Here is a 17715-nt window from a genome sequence, read left to right as displayed (position 1 = left end):
TCGCCATATTGCGACCAGAGCCACTCTAGCACCTGGGGCAGAGGCCACAGAGCCATCCCCAGCGCCCGGGTCATCTCTGCTCCAATGGAGCCTTGGCTGCGGGAGGGGAAGAGAGAGACAGAGAGGAAAGCGCGGCGGAGGGGTGGAGAAGCAAATGGACGCTTCTCCTGTGTGCCCTGGCCGGGAATCGAACCCGGGTCCTCCGCACACATCCTTGTTTCTTGGTAACATGTCATAATTCCGAGAAAAGCAGAATTGGACAGGGGCACCCTCCTGTTCTGCATGGTTTGGTAGCTACCCATCCGTGTGGGGAAAGTGAAAGCCCATCTTTTGACCTGCACGGTTCCTCAGAGCTGACTGCAATTCTCTCTCCTCATTCTCTGCCTACCTGTGAAATCCACAGCACCTGTGTGTAGTTCCCACAAGTGTTCACTGTCTTCTGAACGCATTTGATCACAGGGGTCGACAGCTTTGGCTCCGCCAATATTTTTTACTTCCTCTACACCAGGGGTCGGGAACCTTTTTGGCTGAGAGAGCCATGAATGCCACATATTTTAAAATGTCATTCCGTGAGAGCCATACAACAACCCGTATACCTGACGCTTATCCAATAACTATTTGGTGTTCTCCCGGAGGACAGCTGTGATTGGCTCCAGACACCAGCAACTAGGAACATGAGCGGTAGGAAATGAATGGAATGTGATCCATGAGAATGTTTTCTATTTTTAACGTTATTATTATTTTTTTATTAAAGTTTGGTCTGCGAGCCAGATGTAGCCATCCAAAGAGCCACATCTGGCTCGTGAGCCATAGGTTGCCGACCCCTGCTATAGACCTTTCTCTGATGCTCCCATTCTGCCTTCCAAGGCACCCAACATCTTGTGTTCCCTGTGACCCTGACAGATGAACAGCACTGCCTTCATCTCCCACTCTCGGGCAGTTTCTTTTCGTCTCGTATGGCATTTTTATATAATTTCACACCGTATTTTCTCCTGGCCTGCCTATCTGCCTAATTAATGCTCTTTAGACAAACACTAGTAAGGAAAGTTCATTCTTCTAAGTTCAAGTTCTTAGCAGCACACTGGCAATGCTGTAAATGGACATTTGCTATTTATTATGCGAAGCCAGGAAGGTGTTGATTAGTTTACTTGTGTATCAGAAATCGGTGGATGTTTTTCAGAATGAAGATGACAGCGGGATCCACCTGCAAACAGGCTTCCGGAGCCAAGTTTGCATCCACGTGGACCTTGATTTGCCAAGTTTGATGTGAGCTGTCTAGGCTCTCGCTCAGAATCTGTGGGGTGTGAGCGCTCTACATCAGTGGTCCCCAACCCCTGGGCTGTGGACCGGTACCAGTCTGTAGGCCATTTGGTACCGGTCCGCAGAGAAAGAATAAATAACTTACATTATTTCCATTTTATTTATATTTCACTCTGAACGATGTTTTATTTTTAAAAAAATAACCAGAGTCCCTCTGTTACATCCGTCTAAGACTCAGTCTTGACGCTTGTCTCGGTCACGTGATACATTTATTCATCCCACCCTATAGGCCGGTCCGTGAAAATATTTTCTGACATTAAACCGGTCCGAGGCCCAGAAAAGGTTGGGGACCACTGCTCTAGACCCTTACGGTGGCATGTGTACTCATCTTTACCAATGAGGTGCTTCCTGACAGAGCTTCTGTGACTGATTATTCTTTAAGAACTTGCTCCAGGCCCTCCTGTCAACTGCCTTAGGGAGGTGTGGTGACAATTTCAAAGACTTTTGAAGCTCACAAATCAGAAGATCAAGTTCTGAATAAAATGCTGACATTCCCCTGTCCACAGGGCAATCTGTCTCCGTTCCAGGGTTTGGTTGTTTTTTTTTTTTTTTTACGTGTTTTTACCTTCCGTTATGTTTACTTACTTGGCAGAATAACTTAAAAGGACATAGCCGCTTTCGACGTCAAATTCCATGTGACGCATATGTTGCCTGAAGGGGCCATCTTCCCCGATTAAGTCTGGGTTATCAGATGCCAAGGAATGTGGCTTCCAGTCTCCCGAAATCTAAATAAAAAGGTGTTTTTTTTTTAGCAGAATTGGTAGTCCCATGTGGTCCCCAAACACAAAATGTCATTTAATATTGATCAAAGGCCAAAAAATAAGATCTGAATCAATAAATCCCGAAGAAGAACAGAAGCATGCTAAACACTAGGACTCTGGGCGCAGAGGACATTTCATAAAAAGGACATCATGGGGACAGGGAAGGAAAGGCTCTGATAAATGACTGGGACCCTGTCAAACTAAGAAGCTTGTATGCAGCAAAGGAAAGAGACAGTGAAACAGGGCAGCCAACCAAGTGGGAGACAATATTTACAAGCAGCAGTTCCAATAAAGGGTTACGATCCAATATATATAAAAAACTCACAATGGTCAACAACAACAAAAAAACAAGCAAACGATCTAATTAAAAAAATGAGGAGAGGGCCGGAACAGACACTTCTCCCAAGAGGACGTACAAATGGCCAACAGATATATGACAAGATGCTCATCTTTGCTAGCTCTTAGAGAAATGCAAATCAAAACTACAATGAGATACCACCTCACACCTGTTAGATTAGCTATTATCAACAAGACAGGTAATAGCAAGTGCTGGAGAGGCTGTGGAGAAGAAGGAACCCTCATCCACTGTTGATGGCAATGTAAAGTAGTACAACCATTACAGAAGAAAGTATGGTGGTTCCTCAAAAAACTGAAAATAGAACTACCATATGACCCAGCAATCCCTCTACTGGGTATATACCGCCAAAACTCAGAAACATTTGTACGTAAAAACACATGCAGCCCCATGATTATGGCACCATTGTTCACAGTGGCCAAGACATGGAAACAGCCCAAGTGTCCATCGGAGGATGAGCAGATTAAAAAGCTTTGGTGTGTGTATGTATATATATATATATATATATATATATATATATATATATATATATACATATACACACACACACACACACACACACACACACACACTACGGAATACTACTCAGCCATAAGAAATGATGATATCGGATTATTTACAACAACATGGATGGACCTTGAGAACATGATCCTGAGTGAAGTAAGTAAATCATTAAAAGCTAAACATTATATGATTTTATGCATAGGTGGGACATAAAACTGAGACTCATGGACACAGATAAAAGTGAAGTGGTTACCAGAGAAACAAGGTGGGAGACATGAAAATAGAGATCCAAATATACGCTGAAGGATAATGATTTGACTTTGGGTGGCAGGCAAACAATTTAAAACAGACTTTGGGTGGCAGGCAAACAAAATAAAACAGACCTTCTAATGCATTTAAAATGCATTAGAAATGTTTACCGAAATTGTTTGTACTCTTGTTGATCAATGTCATCCATTAAATTTAAATTAAAAAAAAAAGAAATTATAGTTCTTCTCTTTAAAAAACTATGTCAAATATCATTCATGAAGAATGTCTCATCTCTTTTGCATAAATACAAATTCCTTTAATATAAAAGGAGGCAGAATTAATTTTTTAAAAAATGTGAAAACCCAATGTAACAATGAAACAGAAAATTAAGGTCTTGTTGAAATAGCCGAAGTTGTGTTGTGATCAAACGCAAGACTTCCAACCCAACAGTGGTTACATAAATCACACTCTGTTTTACAAGCACAGTCGAAATAGGTAAGCAGTCAATGTCCAGGAAACACAGTCAAAGCCTAAGCAGAGTCTTGTCAATTACGGCAGAAATGCGTAAGGACCCGCTCACCAGAGCCATTCTGTGTAGGATTGAGATGGTTAGGGCTTGGGACACCTAGCTGGGCATTCACAGGTGAAGACTTAAAATAGCTCTCTCTCTCACACACACACACACACAGACACACAACCTCAGGTACCTTGGGGACACCTGTTACAGGCCGTTGAGCGCACAACAGACCAAGAACGAGAGTCAACAGCAGAGTCTTCATGCTGGGGTGCTGTGGGTCTCTCTTCTGTAGGGATTCAAAGCGGGTCTCCCGATGGTGATGGTGAGATTCTGCTTGTCTTGTCTGGCCTTTATATACGATTTGCCCGTGGGTGTGGCCCACGGGGCGCCCAATTACCAGTCATCGTACCATAGCCTTATGCAACATGGAAAATAAACATCCTCTTGGATGCGATGCGTCCTGAAGATCTTTCAGACCTCAAGGACATGACCTGTGTTCCTCGTACTTCTGGAAAGAACGTGGTGTTCCTGGGCTTCCAGGGCTGTATTGATCTAGCCCGCGGGGCTGGGACACCGTGTACCTGCTCGCATGGCACCGTGACTTGGAAGAAAACCCTCATCTGCGCTGTGCACTGGAGATGTTTCAAGATAATCACCATGCAGACAGTGATGGCGGGGCACTTATGCGAGCCCCCCAAATCGGGGACAGGGTAGAACATACCACTTTCTGAGTAAGATGGTTTTGGAAGTACGAGTACACACTGTGATGTCGTTAAAATTTTTTGATCAAAGACACAGAAGTGGAAATTCACTATCTTAACTAGTTTTTAGTAGTTTTATTTATTCATTTGATCTTGGTTCCCTTTGCATAGCGGTCACCATCACCCATATATAGAACTTCTCAACTTGGAAAACTGATACTCTTTCTCCATGAAATGACTGCTTCCCGTTTCGCTCACTAACTCTATATAATTTATATTCTACTTTCTGTCTCGGTGATTTTGACTGCTACAGATAAGGGAAATGTTACCTTATTGTTACACTGTAACATTATTACAATGTGACATTGCAATAATGTTACTATATTCCACATATTACCCCTAAATTTTATCTTATCGATCATAGTGTTTTCAGGGTTATTTAGGTCTTGTCGTGTGTGTGTGTGTGTGTGTGTGTGTGTGTGTGTGTGTGTTGGAATCTACTTTCTCTTCCTAGGTGAATAATATTCCATTTTTGCAGCTTGTTGGCATTCTGTTTGTCCATTTCATTCATGTCCAAAACACTACATACTTTAAGATGATCCAACAGAAAATTTAAATCTAGAGGTATTTGAGGAAATTGGACAAAATAAGATCAATTGGAAATCTTAATACATATAGGAAGTATTGCTAAGAAAAGTAGATTGACTTCAGTGTAGGAAAAATGGGATAGACAACTAAAATTTCCCTGAAAATAGTGATGTCTTTATGATAAAATAAAATGTCCTAATGTGAAGTTTACTTATAAACTGAAGGGAAATAAAGATACTTTTAAGAAAAAAGAACTAGGATAATCCATCACAATATGGCAATGTTTATTGAAAGAGAGGCAGCATAATGAAATTTATATCCAGAAAGAAATAAAAAGGAACAAGTCAGACAATTGTGGGGAATATACCAAATGATATTGCGGCCACTAAATTGTTAATGATGTTTTGCTTTGATAAATGATTATAGAGTCAGCAATCTGTGTCACAAAGTATATTGTGAATAGATGTGGTTGTTATTGAAGATATTTGTATTGAACCAACAGCAGATGTTGGATATGTCACTGACATTCCCCAGTAGAAGGTTATGGACCATTTTTCCTTAGGAGCTCTTTGGAGAGGACATTAAAAGGTTATGGACGATTTTTTTCTTAGGAGCTATTTGGAGAGGAAAATGAAAAAATGGGACAATAGTCAGTTGGGGAAAATGAGTGGAGAAGAATGTGCATCAGTGTGGTGGTCTGTTTCTGGGAAGGAGGTTGGGGGTTGTCTCATGACAAGGGGGCAAGAACAGATCCACATTTCCTGAGGCTGCTGGTCAGTCTGGTCATTGACTCAAGCACGTGTGCTCTGCCGTGTGCGACCCCTGCGTGTTCCGCTCGAGAAGAGGTCCCCGCAGTCAGAGAATTCTGAACATCTCCTGCGTAGCTACACATGAAAATAAGAGTCAGTTCCATTTCCAATTATTTGAGGAGTTTCCATACTGTTTTCCACAGTGGCTGCACCAGTCTGCATTCCCACCAGCAGTGCAGGAGGGTTCCCCTTTCTCCACATGCTCGCCCGCACCTGTCCTGTGTTGTTTTGTCAATGAGCGCCATTCTGACTGGTGTGAGGTGATATGTCATTGTGGTTTTAATTTGCATTTCTCTAATGATTAGTGATGTTGAACATTTTTCCATTTGTCTATTGGCCATCTGTATGTCCTATTTGGAGAAGTGTCTATTTATTTCTTGAGCCCATTTTTTTTGGTATTTTTCTGAAGCTGGAAACGGGGAGAGACAGTCAGACAGACTCCCGCATGCGCCCGACCGGGATCCACCCGGCACGCCCACCAGGGGCGACGCTCTGCTCACCAGGGGGCGATGCTCTGCCCCTCCCGGGCGTCGCTCTGCCGCGACCAGAGCCACTCTAGCACAGGGGCAGAGGCCAAGGAGCCATCCCCAGCGCCCGGGCCGTCTTTGCTCCAATGGGGCCTTGGCTGCAGGAGGGGAAGAGACAGAGAGGAAGGAGGGGGGAGTGTGAAGAAGCAAATGGGCGCTTCTCCTATGTGCCCTGGCCGGGAATCAAACCTGGGTCCCCCGCACGCCAGGCTGATGCTCTACCACTGAGCCAACCAACTTGGGCCTCTTGTGCCCATTTTTTAATTGGATTGTTTATCTTCTTGATGTTGAGTTTTACAAGTGCTTTATAAATTTAATACCATGGTATACTATGGAGCTATGAAAAGGAAGGAAATACTACCTTTCGCAACAATATGGGGAGACCTAAAAACTATTCTGTTTAGTGAAATAAGCCAGGCAGAGAATGAAAATTATCATATGACCTCATTCATTGGAGGAATCCAAGGAACAATGAGAATTAGTTTTTAGGAGACAAGCTGAGTCCCAGTCTGTGTTTATGGGCTTGTCTCCTTCTAAGTTTGCATCAATGTGAATTCTGCTCTTTCTATTTAGAATCACTATTCTTTGGTACATATAGATTTACTATTTCTATGATTTCTTGATACTTAGCCACTTTCTCGTTAGGAAAATGTTTTTGGGTGCATTCCTTAGGTCCACATTCTCTAGCTTTAATATGGCCACTTTCTCCTCTCTCAGGGCAGTTATTTGTATGTTTCGCATTCCATAATTTAAAACGATAGATTATTTTAATTTGTGTAATTATCGTTTTGAAAGACTTTATACATTGGTATTACAGAGAGAAGACAGAGGGGGAGGAGCAGGAAGTATCAACGTATATTAAGTTGATTCTCACATACGCCTTGACCAGGCAAGCCAAGGATTTGGAACCGGCGACCTCAGCATATCTGGGCGATGCTTTATGCACTGTGTCACCGCAGCTGGCTGTAATGCATTTTTTTACAGAGACAGAGAGAGAGAGTGATAGAGACAGACAGACAGGAATGGAGGGAGATGAGAAGCATCAATCATCAGTTTTTCATTGCGACATCTTAGTTGCTAATTGAGGGATTTCTCATATGTGCCTTGACCACGAGCCTTCAGCAGACCGTGTAACCCCTTGCTCAAGCCAGCTACCTTGGGTTTAATCTGTTGAGCTTTGCTCAAACCAGATGAGCCGGCGCTCAAGCTGGCGACCTTGAGATCTCGAACCCGGGTGCTCCGCGTCCCAGTCCGATGCTCTCTCCACTGCGCCGCCGCCTGGTCAGGCTGTAATACATTTTTTTATAGCATGTTGGGTTCCAATTTCTTTCTGATCTGACGACAACATAGATGTAGCATGCGTTGAGGTCATTTATAATTTTAATTACCGTGTTAAAGCTCAAAACACACAATGAACTACAGCCTTTACCCTGTACACTTCCACGTGAGTTGGTTCTGTGTGTTTCTGAGTCTACTTCCTTTTTGTCCACGTCTTTTGTCCCCCAGGTGGTACATCTGTAGTTGTGGAATGTCAGAGATCAGTCCAGGTCAGAGTCACTCAGAGTGTGATAATTGTCCATGGTGCCAGGCGTGTACGAGAGTTACCGGGGGACCGTTCCATAAATTAATATCAATGCCGAGTCCCTTAAGGGGCTATCCTCCCGAGACTAATCTGTGATAGGCCAGCTCTAATTTCAATGTAAATATTTTTAAATATTTCCCAACACAACAGTACACAGGGGAGCCCACGTGAAAGGGAGGCAGTCACCAGCATGACCACGTATTTACCACGGTCCAGTCACAGAGCCCACCCAGGGTCCCTCATGCGCCCCTGCAGGGCAGTCTGACTTCTCATCCTCCCCACAGCCGCCTCCGCTGCGTACTCTCAGTCAGCGGAAGCCCCACGGCACATTGCACAATGCCGAGTATCTGAAAGAAGCTAGCGTGTGCTCTTCCCTGTTTGTCTTTTGGGTCATCGTGTACTTTCAGAGTCATTCCCCTACCTGCAAATATCAGTATGTCAACAATTTCTCAAGATAAGTCCTGTTCCTGCTGTATGTCTAGATGTCCTGATTCTGTTTTGTGGTTTGTATTTTTTTGGGATGCTTTAGACTTTCCAGTTTAGTCTGGCTTGGATCCACCTGAGCAAATATTTGAGCACCTGTGGTGTCTTCATGGCTCTTGAGTCAAGACGTAGGACAAGGACTACTGGGTTGGATGGCTCGGTCGCTTCTTGTATCAGAATGTCTATTTCACACGAATGTTAGCTTCGACTGCTGCAGTGTTGTCAGGACGACTCTCTGTGACGTCCCTCCTTTTTCTGCCCAGTCTCCCACCCAGGGAGTCCCTGTTACCTTTTCTGCACCCTCAGCGACACTTTGTAATCTCCTACCGTGCATAGTTTACGTAAGCCTTCCCTCTCGGTGTTCTGTACCTCATAAATTTTAAGGAGTGTTTGGGGACAGGCAACCTCCGTCCCAGTGTCATGCGCAGTGGTGTCCTGGCCCAACAACCTCTCCGGGTTCCATGTCCTCATCCGTTCCTCTCCAACCTGGGCACCCACCCACCCTTTCCCTGTCTCTATCGATTGGCCTCTCCTAGAACATTACGGACTTGAACTTTGACATGCGAGAGCTTTTCTAGCACCTATGTTCATAAAGCCACAAGCCACCGAGATCTCCTTTCCCAGTGGAGCTGAGAGAGAAGCTGAATAGAACCACACAAGACAAGTATGAAGTCTTTGTTCCCAAGCCGGCACTCTGGACGTCGAAGGAGCCCCTTCCTGTTCCAGTGTCTGACACGGCAGCGGACTTCCCCTTGTTTAGTTCTGTATTTAGCCCTGTGTCTGTGAGGGGGAGAATAAGCCGTTTTCCATTGTCAACTAAACTTTGGTTTGTGGGAAGATATTAATAGTTTGCGAGGGGTCCAGGTGAGCCTACGGTCTCCTAGTTTGTCATCGCACTGTAATTTTTTTTTGAACATTTCTTGGTGAGAATTTTTTTTATCTATTTCATTTTATATGTGTGTGGATATATGTGTGTGTGTGTGTGTGTGTGTGAATCTGTGTGTTTATATGTGTATATGTGGACACACACACATATATATATACACATATATAGTGGGTCCATAAAGTTGTGGTGCACTTTTGACTGGTCACAGGAAAGCAACAAAAGATGATAGAAAATGAAATCTGCACCAAATAAATGGAAAACTCCCCAGGTTCATACCTATTCAGTACAGTTCGATGTGGGCTCACGCACAGATTTTTAGGGCTCCTTAGGTAGCTATCCCGTGTAGCCTCTACAGACTTGTCACTGATGGATGGCCTACCAGAACAGGGTTTCTCCACCAAACTGCTCGTTTCCTTCAACTGCTTATCCCACCGAGTCATGTGATTCCTATGTGGTGGCGCTTCGTTATAAACGCACCGATATTCACGTTGCGCTTTGGTCACGGATTCTAATTGAGCGAGCCACAGAACACACTGAACTTTCCTATGTACCATCCACATCTCGATTGGCATGGCTGTGGGCTGCTCCGCTGTATACACGTTGTTATGTCATCATCAGCACATGCGCACATGTGCCACTCATCCTACAGAAAATGGGAGGGTTTTCTTTTTATTTGGTGCAGGTTTCACATTTTTGTCATCTTTTGTTGCTTTCCTGTAAAGGTTTATAGTGAACCATGACTTTAAGGACACACTATATGTGTGTGTGTGTGTGTGTGTGTGTGTGTATATATATATATATGGTGATGGTGAACAGAAACATGGATGAACAGATGGATAGCTAGATGCGAAACCCACTACAGTGAATGGTCCCTGTCCCTGGATGTCATGTGTGCAGTGTCTGTAAGCTTCTTCCCCGTTCCTGCGTGTCAGACACATCTCCATATCCCAGTCTCCCCAAAATAATGTAATCCCAGAATTACAGCTTAGAATAAGGCTGCCGCCTGATGCTTTCAGACAGGCAAGGGCATGGAAGGGGACCTTGCGGAGGCCACAGTGAAATGCGGCGTGCTGTTTAACCACAGAGGCGGGCACGGCGGCTTCGAGGGCAGCGTCTCACGGCGCTTGCTGACACGCCGGCTCCCTGTGTCTGTCTGCAGTTTCACGTGTGTTCTGCTGGAGGGAAGGGCTTTTACTTCTTTGTAACCACTAGCGAAAAATTATCTGTGTTTCACTGAGTATTATGGTGCAAGGAGGATTGGTGTTTTTAGGTCAAACCAGATTGTGTGTGTGTGTGTCTATACAGATATATATATATATATATGTATATGAATTTATAAACCTGTTATGCATTGAGACAGAAACTTGTTTTTTATCTATTTTGTACATACATATGTCTGTATATATAAAATATATAAATATAAATAAATATATAATATATAAATATGTGTGTATATATACATATATGTGTGTGCATATAAATATATAATATATAAATATATGATAAATATATGTGAATATATACATATATATGTGTGTATGTGTATATATAAATATATAATATATAAATATATGTGTGTGTGTATATATGTGTGTGTGTTTGTGTGTGTGTGTGTGTAAAGATTATAACCGTGAGTGGTCATTATCATTTCCTTATCTTTCAGACATTCTTTCTTTATTTTTTTTTATTTTTTTTAAATTTATTCATTTTAGAGAGGAGAGAGAGGGAGAGAGAGGAGAGAGAGAGACAGAGAGAGAAGGTGGGGAGGAGCTGGAAGCATCAACTCCCATATGTGCCTTGACCAGGCAAGCCCAGGGTTTCGAACCGGCGACCTCAGCATTTCCAGGTCGACGCTTTATCCACTGTGCCACCACAAGTCAGGCCTCTTTCTTTATTTTTTAAAGAAACTTTAAAAAAAAATTTATTTGTTTATTTATTTTGTGACAGACAGAGTCAGAATGTGTGATAATAGGGACAGACAGGAAGGGAGAGAGATGAGAAGCATCAATTCTTCATTGTGGCTACTTAGTTGTTCATTGATTGCTTTCTCATCTGTGCCTTGACCGGCTACAGCAGACCGAGTGACCCCTTGCTCAAGTCAGCGACCTTGGGCTCCAGCTGCTGAGTTTTGCTCAAACCAGATGAGCCCGTGCTCAAGCTGGTGACCTAGGGGTCTCAAGACTGGGTCCTCCGTGTCTTAGTCCGATGCTCTATCCACTGCACCACAACCTGGTCAGGCTCAGACATTCTTTAAAAGGTTGATTACTGAAACCACTTTGACAAATTAATTTTCATCTCTTGGGTTGACGACTAATCATAAATTCACAGCATCAAATTTTACAAGCACTAGAATATTCATCAACCTCCTACTTGGTCATTTAACAAGTCCTTTAATAAGAAGTGACCACACACACACACACACACATACACCCAACACATCACTCAAAGCATATTATTTAAATGTGCTAATCAATTTTATCTCTTTTGTCCTCCCGGAAAATAGAACCGTTTTAGGAAACGGAACAGACTTTAACTCTTTGTAACAAGATCCTGTCTTTAGAGATGAAAGAGAACATCGATCATAGATTGATACCCAGTGTTATAATTACGGTTGCAACCGTCAGGCATATTTGCTAGACTGTTAGGCAAAGAATACCCTCATCCGCCATTGAAGGAGTATCATTCAAGGTGGGTATTTCCAGGAGGGCAGGTATTCCTCGTCACAGGGCTTGGTGATGACAGTGATCTTCTCTGAGGAGCATGACATCTGGGGTAGATTCTGAGAGGAGGGGTCCCCCAGGGGACACGTGGCATTTGTGCTCTGGAAACGAAACACCCTCCCGTTGGAATTGCTTCCTTCAGGTCTCCTTACGGCTTCCCAGTACTTCCTCAGAGCATCCCAGTAGCCAGTGTGGAATTTCATCGTCGTCTGATTAAGAGTGACACCAGCAGAGAAGAAGCCCGCCTCCCACAGTGCAAACACGCTCTAGAACGGTGAGACTGCAAACCCCACTTCATCACTTTAAACTAAGTAACCAGTCGGCGTGAACCTTTGAACCGCTCGTGTTCCATTAGCACCAACACACATTTGCCACGAGGGACCGAAATCACTTCAAAACAGGGCATCTCGTTGCACCCTGGCTCCGCGCGATACCCAGTTTAATACAAGCTGACGTTCGATGGGGACAGGGGTTTAAAAGACCATCTCACGAGGTGCGCAGGCGCTCGGTCTCTGAGCGCCTCTCATTGCGTCAGAGCGCACCCAATGTAGGCTTCATCCCACTGAAAATATCCCGGCGAGGACCTTCAGCTCTGAGCCAGCTCGTGAAAGGGGGTCGGTCGTAGACAGACAGACAGACGGAACTGGAGAAAACCCAAGTGGAGCTCGGCCCTCCGGGTTTGGCCGCGCGCCCTCTGCCGCCGCGGTCCTCGCGGAGGGACTGCGCGCACTCAGTCAGGAGGAATAACGGGATTCGTGACACCTCGCTCCGCCCCCTGCATTTGCCCGCGTATTTCACTAGGTCACCGAAATGTGATTCTCCTCCTGTTGACGAAGGTGCTGTTATTTCAGAATGGTGGGTGCTCTGGGCTGGACACACTTGTCGGAGGAGGGGGGACCTCCGGTTCTGAGAAGGAGCCCAGAACGCAGTGAAGGATCTTGGAATGGGGGGCAGCGTCATCTCGGTGATGGAGATGCTGATTAAGGACTTAGTTCTACGGTGGGCACTAGACTGATGGGGAGAAGGGTCACTTTGGCAGGAACATAACTGTCTGAACAAGGCAGCCTCACCCGAGGTTAATATATAATGTTGTGGACCATAAATGGCAGAAAGCCAGTGTAGATTGGAGGCTTAGCAAAAGGCTAAGTTCTCCCCCATTCACCTCCATATTGGCTGTGATGCTGAGTATTTGCACCCACTCCACTTGCTTCCTTGGGTTGCTGGAAGCAATATACATGCCCTTCCTCTGACTCTTTGCTTTGCATAACTGAGTATAACCTTACACAGAAACGAGACAATTTACACACACAAAAACACAAGTATAACATATAACTTTGATCAATCCTAATACTTATTTTGCTATTTGGCTCCTAACTCTCAACACACCTCACAATGCACTAACCAAATCAGTAAGTCTTAAGGATCTACATTCTATTCTATTTAAATTTAAATGAGTGCTCCTTACAAGTTCTAAAAACATTTTATTTTTTTCTAAATATTAGAGCCAGCATTTCCAATTTTTGCATGAAAAAAAATTAATTCAGGTCTTAAAAACAGACACATTTTAGACAACATTAAACAAAGACTAAACAGAGACAAGAATTAGACCAATCAGACAAACCAGAGAGAAACCCGGGATTTCAGAGCACATCCAGATTAGAAAGATGCCTGCCTGATATTAGTCAGGGCATTTTCAGACAGAGGGACTGAAGGATGTGACTAAACAACATCTCCCTGAAAAAATTTGCTCTCAGCAGCTGCTGAGATATTTTCTATAGTCAGATCCAACACAGGTCCCCTGCCTCAACCTCCAGGCAAAGAACAAGAAAGAAACAAAATGATAGTTCAGAAGACCGCAGTCAAAACATTAAAGAAAATCAGACCATGACAAGAAAAGCTGCCATCTTCCTAATACCTGAGTCTCCTTTCCATTCTCAAGAAAGTCCAACTTCCACAGCAAATAATTACCCCCAGAGAGACAAGCACAAGCAATCGCCTTCCAGCCATTTGGGGGAAGAGCCTTTGCCCTAATAGTCTCTGATAAACCAAGTGAAAAAGGGGCAGTAGGCCCATACTGAACACAAGCAAGTTTAAGCTCTTTCAGAGTTCTAAAAGGTACAGGTTCATGGTGTTACACTAGTCGCCCTGTGTCATGCTTTCTTTCTACAACAGGAAAACGGGTAAAGCCATCATTTATTGTTTCCCCTACATTTCGAGCCTAGAGAATTTGTTGGAGAGGGGATTTCCCAGATTTTGAGCTATAGACTCTGCAATCAGCCCAATAAGGGAACAGAGGAGCAGAGGGTTGAATGTAGGAAGGGGCTGAGGGCAGCAGAGGCCCCGCGGCTAAGGCAGCCATAGTCACGGATTTTTCATCCCTTGAGTCATCCTCAGACTCCAAGTTATCCTCATTTTCACATCTGTCTGTTTCCAGCTCACCCTGATACTCTTCAGACAATGATTTGTCTTCATATGGAAACATTTCTACAAAAAGTTCCCTTATTTTTAATCCCTATCTGTTCCATAATCTTTTACTCCCCTCTACACTTTCCTCAAATTTTCTTTACTCACTGTGCGCACTTCACATTGGGGAGTTGTGTCACCTTCCTTCAGTTTTAGTTTCCTCGTACTCAAGTCGTCTGTTTGGGCACCACTTGCCACGGACCAGCGTGGCTCCTAATAATGGTGTGGAATTAAGGAAACACACTTATCAAAACAAAAATGATGGGACCGGGAGGACTCTTCAAAATGCCTGGCAGTATCCGAGTGCCTCATAGCCCCAGTTGCTTTATTATATAGCCGTATGCAAATCAAGGACCTTGATACAAAGTTGCACATCCAAGGCTAACACAGGAACTTTCCCAGTACATAAAACAGGATGCATTAGTGAAATCTACCAACATCCGAAAACAAACAAAGAGTTAGAGGAAGGGCATGTGTATTGCTTCCAGCAACCCAAGGAAGCAAGTGGGGTGGATGCAAATACTCAGCATCACAGCCAATATGGAGGTGAAGGGGGGAGAACTTAGCCTTTTGCTAAGCCTCGAATCTACAATGGATTTCTGCCATTTACGGTCCACAACAGTATTATATGGTGTGACCACTGTAGATTAAATAAAAAAATTAAAATGTAAATAAACACCACAGAGACAGCAGCAAGAATGCCGTGGTGTTTGCCTAGCCAAGGATCCTGAGTTCATCGTCTTGGTACTTTCTGCAGGACCCAGCTAAGTGTGGGACCAGTCACAGCACACCCCAGCGGCAGCTGTGATGGGAAATGAACATCCTCTCTCCCCCCACAGCAAGGCTAAAGGCCGCTGCCTCCAGGGAGCCCGCCAGAGAATAGAAAGCTGATGCCCCTCCCCCTTTCTGTGCTGATGTCACGAGAAGGCCCCTCTCACTAGGACAGTTCCACGGCACCCGGGTGACACATCTTTCTTTCTGAGAGCAAAGCAGCTGAGATGCTATTTCTGGAAAGAAAGAAAGAAAGAGAGATAGAGAGAGAGAGAGATAGAGAGAGAGAGAGAGAGAGAGAGAAAGAAAGAAAGAAAGAAAGAAAGAAAGAAAGAAAGAAAGAAGGAAAAGAAAAAGAAAAAGAAAAATTACGTTTCTGAGGTAATTACGTCCATTTTCACATTCTCTTTCCAGATGGCCGGAAGGTACCCGATTCTCAGGAGCAATGCCAGGGGATAAAGAGGGTGTCTGAGTCCATCTAAAAGGTGAGCCCCTGGAATTGGAAAGCCCAGAGGCTCACGGCCATGGCCCCAGGGCGCCCTGCTCTGTGATACCAGGATTCTGGTCACCGTCCCTTGTAATAAAGTGTCTGATAGGGTATGTCAGCCTCCACATCAGACCGAGGTGATAATTACAGCCGTGAACCCGCTGGGTAAGATCGGAGTGCGAACCTAGCGTGGAAACATGTTCCTGACATTCTGGACGTCCTTGCAGAAAGCGGGCGTTTTCCGTGACACCAGTCCTTCGATGAGGGGATCCCACAGTCCTTCCAGGTCCCCAAGAGTTTGCACTTTGGGCACATTTCCATGCGACGTGGCCGTTTCTAGTCCAGGGGCCTTTGCTGTCAGAGGCCCTCAGTGAATAAACAGGGACATCTAAATTCTGAATCTTTTTTTTTTTTATATTTTTCCAAAGTGAGAAGCAGGGAGGCAGAGAGACAGACTCCCTCATGGGCCTGACCGGGATCCACCCGGCATGCCCTGTAGGGGGCTACGCTTGGCCCGTCTGCAGCATTGTTCTGTTGATCAGCAACCCAGCTCTTCCCAGCACCTGAGGCAGAGGCCATGGAGCCATCCTCAGCAATGGGCCATGTTTGCTCCAATGGAGCCTTGACTGTGGGATGGGAAGAGAGAGACGGAGAGAAAGGGGAGGGGGAGGGGTGAAGAAGATAGGCGCCTCTCCTGTGTGCCCTTGCCGGGAATCGAACCCGTGACTTCCAAATGCTGGGCTGACGCTCTACTGCTAAGCCAACCAGCCAGGGCCTGAATCATTTTTAAAGTGGAATGAATGGCGCTTTGCGTTCATTTATTTATCCCAAAATTATTAGGCATAACCCACAGGCTATGCGGGGAAATTTAATGACAACTCAGTGGAAACAATATCCCCCACGCATTGATTTTCTTTTGTCGCCTCAGGAGACATCGTTAGTAAACATATCAGAGCATATTAAATAATACCCAGCGAGGACGCCCTCTGCGGAGCAATTGAAATATTCATTCACCTTGTGTCTTAACTGAGAGGAAACGGCTTAAAAATGCGTCCGTCGACCCTTCGGCCTCAGAGCCCCGAGCTGCAGTAAGTTCCCCGTGCGGCCCCGTTGGGACAGGACCGCTGTTGACGCATCCGCCACCAAGGGGAGAGTTTGAACACCCAATGCAAACGCCCGCACTGCAGGCTTGTGACTAAGCACATGCACGCGCTCCCCCGCCCCCGGCACGTGCAGCTGGATGATTGACAACGTACGGGAGGGGCGGAGCAAAGCTGTGCACGAGGACACGGGACACGGCAGTTCTGCGTGAGTGTGTGGATGGAGCGCCAGCCAAGGGGCTTCCCGCAGGGCGTAGCCTTCTCTTCTCTCGGGGTCCCAGCACGGATCCTCCCCTAAGTGCGTTTGCGGGAGCCGGTTTCACCGCGTAATGAACCCCACGATCACACCTGTTAAGCCTGGCATTCTGTATTTGTCAAAATGCAGAGAAATCAAAATGGTTTATGTAGTATGAGTGTGTGTGTGTGTGTGTGTGTGTATTAGTATAATGAGAAATATTTTAAAATGTATAAGCAGAGTTTTAAAAAATGAATATTCATAGTATACCCACGCCAGAGTAAACTACAGCCTTGAACCATTGCCTAGCTACCTTACCTGTGGGCTGTGAGCACTGAAGGGGGTTGTACAGTGTAAATAAATAAATAAATAAAAATAAAAATGAATATTGATAAGAATGATCCAATAACAGTAAAAGCAAAAACAAGAAACAAGATAAACCAGACATTCGATTTAGGATAGAGATGTATCCTAAATGTATAATGACAATACAAAATATAATACATAATATGTATTATTATATATATTATATATACATATATATTATATTATAACATTTAATACATATACTGTAATATATATCAGGGGTCGGGACACTTTTTGGCTGAGAGAGCCATGAACGCCACATATTTTAAAATGTAAATCTGTGAGAGCCAT

General features: G+C 44.5%; 1 pseudogene; it reads left to right on the top strand.

Moving 5' to 3' along the window:
* Nucleotides 1-17254: 17254 nt before the first annotated feature.
* Nucleotides 17255-17412, top strand: LOC136318017 (small nucleolar RNA SNORA42/SNORA80 family; annotated as a pseudogene).
* The last annotated feature ends 303 nt before the right edge of the window (nucleotides 17413-17715 follow it).

The sequence above is a fragment of the Saccopteryx bilineata genome, chromosome X, assembly GCF_036850765.1.
Source record: "Saccopteryx bilineata isolate mSacBil1 chromosome X, mSacBil1_pri_phased_curated, whole genome shotgun sequence".
NCBI classification, from domain to species: Eukaryota; Metazoa; Chordata; class Mammalia; order Chiroptera; family Emballonuridae; genus Saccopteryx; species Saccopteryx bilineata.
The sequence above is the reverse complement of the archived record's forward strand: the minus strand, read 5'-3'. Positions and strand labels throughout refer to the sequence as shown.